The following is a 10,002-nucleotide window of genomic DNA, read 5'->3' as shown; positions in this document are numbered from 1 at the left end:
ATTAAAATAATAGCAACTATTCTATAATTTATTATTTTTGTTCTTAAGATCATATAAATTCAAATTCAACTTAATTGAACATGTTTGTTATAACCTTTTTAATAATGACTCTGTTACAAAGTTATAAAAGGTAAACCGTTGTGTTTGGGATTCACAGCTTGACGATAAAACTATTATTTTGTGTGTTCACATTCGAAGGCTATAATAATTATCATGGGTGCAATTTAGCTCAAAAGGTCTTCTCTTCTCTTTTCTATGTTTTTGAGTTTTAATCTAATAAGAGAGGAATAAATCTTATGATATTAAATCAAACAGTTCATCTATAATAGTAAATTAAAAAAATAATAACTCATTACAAAAATAATATTCTTGTCTGTCTTAAAATTAATAAATATACAAGTATAGTACCTTTATAAATTTGAGTCTTGATCTCATCTATAGTATCTATATGTATGCAAAAATAGAATAAAATACAAAAAATATATTTTTTTCCATGTCAAACCTAATAACTCTATACTAAATAAGTAATAGTTAATAGTCTCGCTATAATCGTTGTCTCAGGTGCTCCACAGTACGAGAAAGGGAAATTGCTCGGTGTCCTTTTCATGTCAGGTTCCACCGGTCTTCAACAATGCCAGGCTACATTTAACCTATTAGAAACATGGAACCTGAAAAACAACATTGTTTTTGTAGGGTTTGACACAACAGCTCCTAAAATCCTTACTATTTGGATAAAAACCTGGGACACCAAGAAATGTAACAATAGAGCTTTACAAGTATCCCCTCGAAATTGGTTGCTTTTCCTTTACCATCCTCTTTTTTATAAAATCTAGATTTTAATGAAATATTTAGCAATAAAATTTCGAAATAAAGTAGAAAGTTGCACCTAAACTAGAGATCCTACTTTAAGCACGACCATTCAAATTTTTAAATGGAAACATTTCATAGCTAATAATTAATTTATCTTTTATTTACATAGTAATTGAAATTTTTTCAATATACATTTATTTTAATTTTATGAACCCTTAACCATTATATTAATTATACTCATAATCCAGAAAAAAAGTACTAATCTGGGGGGAAATAGTAATATTAAGGCAATAAGGAAATAAAAGACAAAATGAACGCCGTTCCTTTTTTCTCCGTTCATCGTTCATCCCCCCTCTTTTTATTGTTCATTTGTTCAAAAATGAAGGAAGAGTGTGAACATCAGCCAATTTTTAGTTCAATCTCTAAGCCTGATTAGTGATTTTATATTAAGAAAATTAGAGTGAAACTATGATGGAAACAGATCAAAATAAGAATCGGAAAAAATCCCCTATAAGTCCCTCAACCTCATTTTATTTATACATCCAATATTGTATTTTCTAAAGAAAGGTACTATTGAAATGAAATTTTTTTTTTATTCTATTGGCTTAGAATTTATCCCCTCAGAGTTGAAGTATGGAGAAAACCTGGAAATGATCTATCTTTAAATAATTGTTCATCATAAATAAATAAGTTTGCCGTTCGAGGATGTTTTGATATCTTTTTTTTACAAAATTGGATTGAAGTATATTTATCAAAATAGGTTCAAACTTTATCTGCCCGACAGTATCATATATAGTTTTTTCAGCAATAAGTAAATATTTTAAGGATCTTATGCCCTGGTATATTTTTTTAGAGGTAGGTTCTTACAACACTTTCCAACTCTTCTACAAAATTAGATTTTATAAAAGTCCTGTAAGCATTGCACATGGTCAGAAAAATACGGATAGGAGGAAAATAATGTAACCATTTATATTTATAAACAGACTCAGTTCAAGTTTAAGGAAAAATTGTCTAAAAATGATACTTTTAGTTATTTTTCACCGATAAAATTGGTGATTGATGGTTATATATATATAAAAGAGTATCTAGACTAACATAAGTTTATCTCTTCAAATGGTTTACGTTTATAAATAAATATACACTTGATTGATTAATATAGGTATATCTTAGATTCTAAAGCTTTGAGTTCTTCTTTCTAATTTTTCTCTATGAGACGAGATGGTAACTAAATTATTTAAAAAAAAAATTGTATATAAGCTTAAGAAATATTTTCAAAATTACCACTGATGAAATGTTCGTCTTATTATTCATTGTTTGTTTAATTGGAGTAAAATTATGTATAATTCTTATTCCTTAAGAGAAGATTTGCCACCAGGCTACACTAATTTTGCTACATTATACGAGCGGATTCGTTATTAAATAACCACTTCTATGAACTAAGTTCTTATATACTATTTACAATGTACATATGGAGAAATAAGAGGACTAATTAAAATAACTTCTACGATGCAAAGTCATTAAGAGCTATTTGTCTGAGACATTTTAACTAAGGCTAACTAAACGCCTACTAACCATTATTTCCTTTAAAAATAATAATGTAATTGCAACTGTGCTAATAATATATATATATATATTTTTAATACCACCAAGTGAATTATTTACATAATAATCCAAGCTACTTTTTTCTTTTTTGCCTTTTTCAACCATCAAACTTCTCTATTTTTATTTTTTATTACCCATTAACTTATAGTACAGACTGAATAAATTAAGCTTCAAAAAGATTTATTATTTATTGTAGATAATTATAGAGTCATGCAATTCAATTATGATTGTAGTTTTGTCACGTAATTTTAACAAAAATCCATGTAAGAGTCATCAACATGTAGCTGAATATTATGTAAACTTTTGGAGATTATTTCAGTAAGTGAACATAAAATAAAAATAAAAGTTTGATTTATGACCTCCTGGATATTTATTGTTTCACTTTAAAGGTAGTTGTAATGTGCTTGTGAAGTGCTAATAATGCTACATACATTGCAAATGTCCGCATAAATTTATAAGTGTACAATAGGTAGTATAAATAGAACTCTACGCAAGATTAAATAATCTGGGAACACGCAACCTCTTCAGACATTGGGTTCAGCCATTTCTTTATTTAGTCCATCATTGACTCTTTCATGTTAGTTTTGAATAGTTTTTATGATGATGTTCCAACATATTTAATATACATTGTATGTGTATAATCATAGCCAAATTTGAATTACAGATAATTTAAAGTGTATTTATTTTTGTTGTTCCATTGGCGTGAAGAAAACAAAAATCATTTATAAATAAAGAATTTAGAGCAAGAATGAATAATAATAAGAAAATAAGAAACTACATACTAGGAGTTTGCTTTCTATGCATTGCCTACTACAACAACAACTATAATAATAATAAGAAGGGAGGCGGCCTTTATAGGCCAAATATGTTCAACTCAATCCCCCTTCTAAATGGCTGGAGAAAGTAAAGTAATCGTTGTTAAATGAATTATAAGAAAGGCGAGGAAAAGAAGAAGAAACAGAAGAGTGGAAATGGTAACCGAAATGGAAATACAAAGAACTTTCCTTTTGGTTCCTTTTGTGTTTTGTTACTTTGAGAAAGGCTTGAAAAAAAAGTTCCTTCTCTTTTTATTTTCTTATAAAAATTGTTTGCTAAGCATGTATATAAGCATGGCTATGGTAAAGAGAAAGAGAGATATGTATTTGGTCTTTCTGAGAGTTAGAGAGAGAAAGAGCCAATCCCTGGATGTTTAGCTTTTATTTTCATTCCTAATGTGACCAATGATTTTATTTACAAATGATAATTTCAAATGCTTTTATATGTTGTTGTATCACAGCGTTAGACCACTAACAGCTATATTCATATGATGTACATGAGTATGCACAAATTATATTCTTTTGTCAGCTGTCAATTTGAATTGGGATGCCCTGCTTTATTTTCTAGAAAAAACCATACATATTATACATTTTGATATTTGTAAAATTTAAGAGTAAATAAACTATTTATAAATTTTGATTCTTGTTTATTATGGTTTTTGATTTCATTTAAGTTGATTTTGGTATTTCCTTATTTATAATTTGAGTTTAATTTCAAGTAGAATTAAAATCTACTTAACCTATAAAAAATCATCAATTCTTTCCCAATCGCTCAAAACAGGATGTAAAAAAAGGACAGTTGTTTAAGGAAAAGAGTTCTTCACTCTAACTCACTGCTATTTATTATTTGTGCACTGCTAAACGTTGATTTGTTGGAATTGTATTTCTATGTTGAGAACATTTCCCTATTATAGTATTGCTGAATAGTCCAACAAAAATTGGGCAGAATGAGTAAACTACCAACTGAATTGGGACCTTTTGAAGAAAGGTTGTGAAATACTAGACAGATATCATCGTGAAATGTACATTGTACAAGGCAGAATACAAAAGAACAGGGTTTTTATTAGAAGTAGGGTTTGATGGTTTACGTATTATATTATAAGTTTACTCCAGGATTTCACCTTTCATGAATTGGAAAACTATGCAAAATAATAAAACTAATTAATTAATTACAACACATTTTTCCATATCGATACCTACATAATTAAAAGATACTAAAAATAAGTTTTTTCAAGTCATTTTATTATTTAAAAAAAAAAAAATGTTTTAAGATTTCCTATATAGGAAGTTAAATAGAGCATTTATAATTAACAAATAATTAATATTATGAATCGGTCAGAAAAAAATAAAGTCTAATAATAAACAATACAAAGACTTGCTCAATGATTTGTTAATGTTTTAAATTTCTCTTTATTGTGAAAACACAATGTGAAGCAATGAATAGCTTTTTTTATTTTATGTATATATTTTGTTTGTTGGTCTTTTTTTTCATGATAGACTACTTTACTTATCACTTATCACCACATTGTAGTAGTGACTAGGGTAATATATGCAGAGAGTTGTCAACTCATCTAGGTAGTAGGTATTTTACACACAATTTGTAGGAAGCAATAATGACAGACTGCAAACAAATACGTTTCAATTATAGGTCAGCCATAGCTTGTAAAAGTTAAGCATTTTTTAGAGTGTGAGTTCGGTTGTTTTTGGCAGCCTGTGCAGTGCCTTTCATTTTCTAAAGCTGTTATCATTATTATTTTATTATCGAAAAGAGAAGATTTGTTGCGGAGTTATAGGTAAGTGCAATTTGGACACCGAGAAGAATTGTGAATCGACAATCCTCTGCATGTCCTTGCTTGATACGGAGTAGGTCTTGGTTTTATATTTTTAACCTCAAAGCTAATTTGAGGTAACGTCATGTCAGCTAAGCTGTTATCCTCTCAAAAATTCTACAAATTGTTAAGGTTACAATGATAATTTGGGGTTTTTTTGTTGTGTTTTTTACATACCGAAAGTGCTAACGATTTACTATGCTAGTCATTCATCTATTTAAGTAATATTAAAAAATTTCCTTTTATTATATGACCACGAATCATTTTTTGCAAGTTCCAGAATGGTCTAAAATATTTCATCTCAATGCATAGTTAGTTTGCGAGTCACTTTTAAATACTCCTAGTTGAGTCTTTAGTCACAGTTTAACCCTATATGAACCAGAGTCCTTTAGGAAGTACGCCAACAAAATCGTTCATATAACTCATATCTATAGTTTTAGTTTTATTGCAAATTTGCTTAAAAGATACTATACCACAATTAAGAATATAATTTGGTATAATAATATAGCTAGAAATAGAACTTAGAACAAAAACTCAATAGACTCTTCACATTTCTAAATTTAACTTCAGCAAAAAATGAAAAAAAAAACGATGGTCCATAAATGTCTAAAAAGGCTTAAAATATTGATAAGTTTTAATTGTTGTTTTTTATTTATTTATTTTGATTTTACTCATTTTGTGTACGTAACTTAACTTTGATCTTAATGGAATCTTCAAAAGTGAATCCTACAAAATAGGGGGCATTTTATGAATTTATAAAAGGTATCCAGATGTCCAGATATAATAAATAAAGAGGATATGTTCTAATAAAAGAGAACAATTTGGCCAACTTAGTTAAATTAAATTGATGTGAAACTCGAGTATCGGATTAGAAAAATGTTAACTTTGTCATTTTTCTTCACATATAGTGCTGTCTTTGTCCCATTTAATTTAGTCTTTATTCGGTAGAGAAAGTAAATTTTTGGTTATGGTTTGACAAAACATTCAGAATATAATTGTTTTGTTTTGCCTTCGTTTCGTTTTACATAAAACATTCGTTGATGAATAAGTTTCATCTTGTCATACCTGACGTAATTAACAGTAATCCATCAATATCAAAATTCAATCGTTTGAAAAGAAAAATGATCCTTAATTAACAAAGATATAATTTGAACTTAGTGGCGTTTGTTACTCTCAGGCTTTGAAACTTTTGTTTCAAGTCAGAACCTTTTAATTTCGAGTCCAAATAGGGTTTCAATTCTTAGTTTAATTAGGCTTAAGAGCTACTGGAGTCGGGAGTACGTGTTTCCTGCATTGCTAAGACTAAATGTTTGCACACTTATCTATACGTTTTATAGTTGTTTAACTTTTTTATTTCGAGATCTCAAAGATTTTTGGTAGCAGTTTGTATATTTATACATAGATAGATTTTAACGTATGTACATTTTTTTTTTTTTTGATTTGTTTGATGGACTTAATTTATTAAAAAAAATCTAAGATCTCAAAAAAACAAAAAAAAAAAAAACATATATATAGGTTTACTCTTATATATTAAAAGACAGATTTCAATGCTGCCATTATAGATAATGACGTAGTAGCCCATGTTTTAACTCATCTACCTACTACCCTCGATGAATGGTATTAATAAAGGAGAAAAATTATTGATTTTAATCAACCACCTGGTAGTTTCCAATTAAAGAAATGGCTATGGTTTTTGATATATATTCTATGTATATATATAATTGAAAAAATGATGTTCAATGGAGGGTTGAACCCTTGGTGCTCATCCTTACATGGAATAATTATAAGCATTTATATAAATCAAAACATACATTATTGACTAATGAATCCTCTTTCTATGTGTATCTTTGTAAGGAGGAGAGGAGGGTAGTTGTCATAGAAAGAAGAGGGTGAGAGATGGAAGAAGAAGGGATGTCCGGTGAATATCGATCCAGTACCTACGTACATCATATCTACAATTAAATGGACATTAAAAAATATGAGAAAATAATTAGGGGGTACATAGAACCAAGGGAATGAAAAAATGAAAAATGTTTCCGCCCAAAAACAAAAACATCAAATTGGGGTGATTTGTAATATGTACATAATATTGTTCGACCATGCAATGAAACTTCTGCTGACCAGTAAGTTGGAATATTTCTTGATTATATTGTACCTACATATATACATTGGTATGGAACCATTTAATACAAAACTGTTCATCTCTCTATTCTTTAAACTAATTTTTGGTCAAAAACTTTTATTAGAGTCCGGCATGGGAGGCCCCCTATGGTGAATAACTTACTTATTTCTTCATTTTACTCTTCAATAATATCAAAATCTAATATCTTCCAACCAAAAAATATTTTTCTTCTTCTTCAAATGGCCGCTTCTTCAGTAGTAGTTGACTGAGTGAGTAAGGAGAAACTCACTCACATTGAGATGGGGTCTTTAAAGTAAAAAACGAAAAAAAGGAACAATAAATAATCTTCATTATCGATAGCAATTTTATTTTGTATGTATGAAATGGCTTTTTTCCTCTCTATTTTTAATCTCAATAAACCATTTTCAAGAAAGAGAGAGGGAGAAATACTACATAGACACATATATACAGTAGAAGGAGGGGGGGGAGTGAATCAATTCATAGTTAATAGTAGGTACTTATATGAAATAATGATAAAACAACGTGTTGGAAACGTTACCCGCAATAACTTGCGTAAAACCCACTTTTCTTCTTGATAAACATCCCAAGTGCAAATTGGGCTATATATATATCCAAAAAATATAATACCTCATTAGAAGGTTAATGTTATCAGAAACTTTCACAAATTGATTTTTATTTTTTCAGTTGAGAAATCTCTAAATGTTCATAAATTATTCACTATTTTTTGGTGGTTTTTATTTTTTAAGTAAGTGAAAATGTATATTTATTCTTGGGTTGTATTTTCTCTACCAAAGAAGAAGAAGAAAAAAAGTGGAAAGGGAAAAAACATTTGAATTTTTCTTGTGAAGTCACGTTTACAGAATATTAACGTTCTTTTTTTATATTTATATTTATGTGTGTTCCTATACATATTTATATATAGGCTTAACTGTTAGTTACATTCATATAAAATAAAAAAGAAACACGAATATAAATTTTAATTTTTATTTGAGAGGTGGATTACGAAAAACTTTTCACTCTTCCTCTTTTCATTATTATTTTTGCACACGTAGATCAGAGTCATTGGCCATTGCTAATGAAGGCCATTTGCTGGATATTTAGGTACGTACATACAAGCAGATATAAACTATTCCTCTTGTGCCGTCTGGTACAAGACGATAATTCATAATTCTCTCCGTTCAAAAATAAATTTTGTGAGTATTCTTTACAGTTTTGTACTATTTTGCACTCTCTTAGAGGATCCGGACCGTTGGGTATCGCATAAATAATATCTGTCGCAAGAGTAGATTCCACTTGATTAGACCACATTGAGACCAGCAACTTTTAGATGGATTCAGTAGCTGGGGCTAGGTATTCCATGACCAAGGAGACTAGTCATTATCATCGAAAAGGGTTGGGTGAAAAAAATTAATTTTTTTTCCAAGAAAAATCCGGGTCCCTATTGTCCTAATGAGTGCCTATTGTATAGAGCGTAAATGAAAATGTTTTCAACTTTGCTACATCCCATGATACTTGGTTGCCATTTTATGGATATAATCTAAAGTAGTACCGATTTTAAGAGGGTATTGTAGACACATCTCCTAGCTTTGGGTCCTAAAATTTAGTGAATGAGTAATACTAAATTCCTTGAATAAAAATGCCCCATAATCATTTATTAATCTAGATTCCGCATAACCAATTCTAAAATCGACACTGACTTTGCTCCGATGTACGATATTTTTGAGATATTAAACTCAAGGGACTCCATGTAAAAAAAAAGAAGCCTGTTATATAACATTTAAGAAACAAGTTACAAATATAATTTCAGGGAGTTTGCAGTTTCTAAATTATGGAATGGTTGATCATTCGATCAAATTATGCTGTGGAGCAAAAAAATTAACTTGTGAGAAACTCAAAAAACCAAGCTCTCCCCAAATATGTAATAGTCCTTATGTAAAGATAATCAAGGATCTAACCCAATACGGATGTCTCTTAATAGAGATGTAGATTGTAGGTATATTGACAAACCATCAAGAGAGGGGAGAAAAAAAGAAGATGAAAACAAATAATAATTAGAATAATGACATCAATTAGGATAATGACTCTAGTTCCATCATCGTTTGCATACACAAATAATATGGATACATCAATATATGTACAGAGTTCTTTTATCTCATCTTCATTGTGAAGAAGGGGGACTCACTGTCTTTATCTGTCCATCAAACACACACACAAAAGAGTCTTTGAGTTGTCATTATTTTGATGGTCTCTTATCCGGAATTTGAATAATTAATGTCTTGGATTTTTCTTTTAAAATATAAAAATAAAATCGGGAAACTATTATTATACATCTTATATATATACATAAGGGGAATATAATCGATTAGCCCTAAATTGTAATTAACTACATATCTTTCTATATTATATGTATAGTTATGTAGTTTCTCAATGAATGACCCAAAATGCTGTATAATATATTTCCTTGCTTTAAAAACTCATAAATTTTGAGTTTTTTTACGATAATTTTTTCCGTATTTCTCTTCCCTTGAATATATTTTGTAAAGGTGTTGTATATAAGAGGAGAGGGGAGGTGACTCGATAAAAGAATTTACTGACCGTTATGGAATGAAATTAATGAGAAGGTATTAATCGAATTAGATATCCATAGCTCCTCCTAACCTATTATATTGCTGCTATAGTTGGAAGAATGGAATTCCATGATGAAAAAGAAAACAAGGACTCGACAGGAATTAATTTTGTGTCAATCCCAACAATTATTGACTAGTTTTGAAACAACTTGTACCATCTCAACGGTAACTAAACG

This window comes from Lepeophtheirus salmonis, chromosome 6, assembly GCF_016086655.4.
Source record: "Lepeophtheirus salmonis chromosome 6, UVic_Lsal_1.4, whole genome shotgun sequence".
In the NCBI taxonomy this organism is placed as follows: domain Eukaryota; kingdom Metazoa; phylum Arthropoda; class Copepoda; order Siphonostomatoida; family Caligidae; genus Lepeophtheirus; species Lepeophtheirus salmonis.
The sequence above is the reverse complement of the archived record's forward strand: the minus strand, read 5'-3'. Positions refer to the sequence as shown.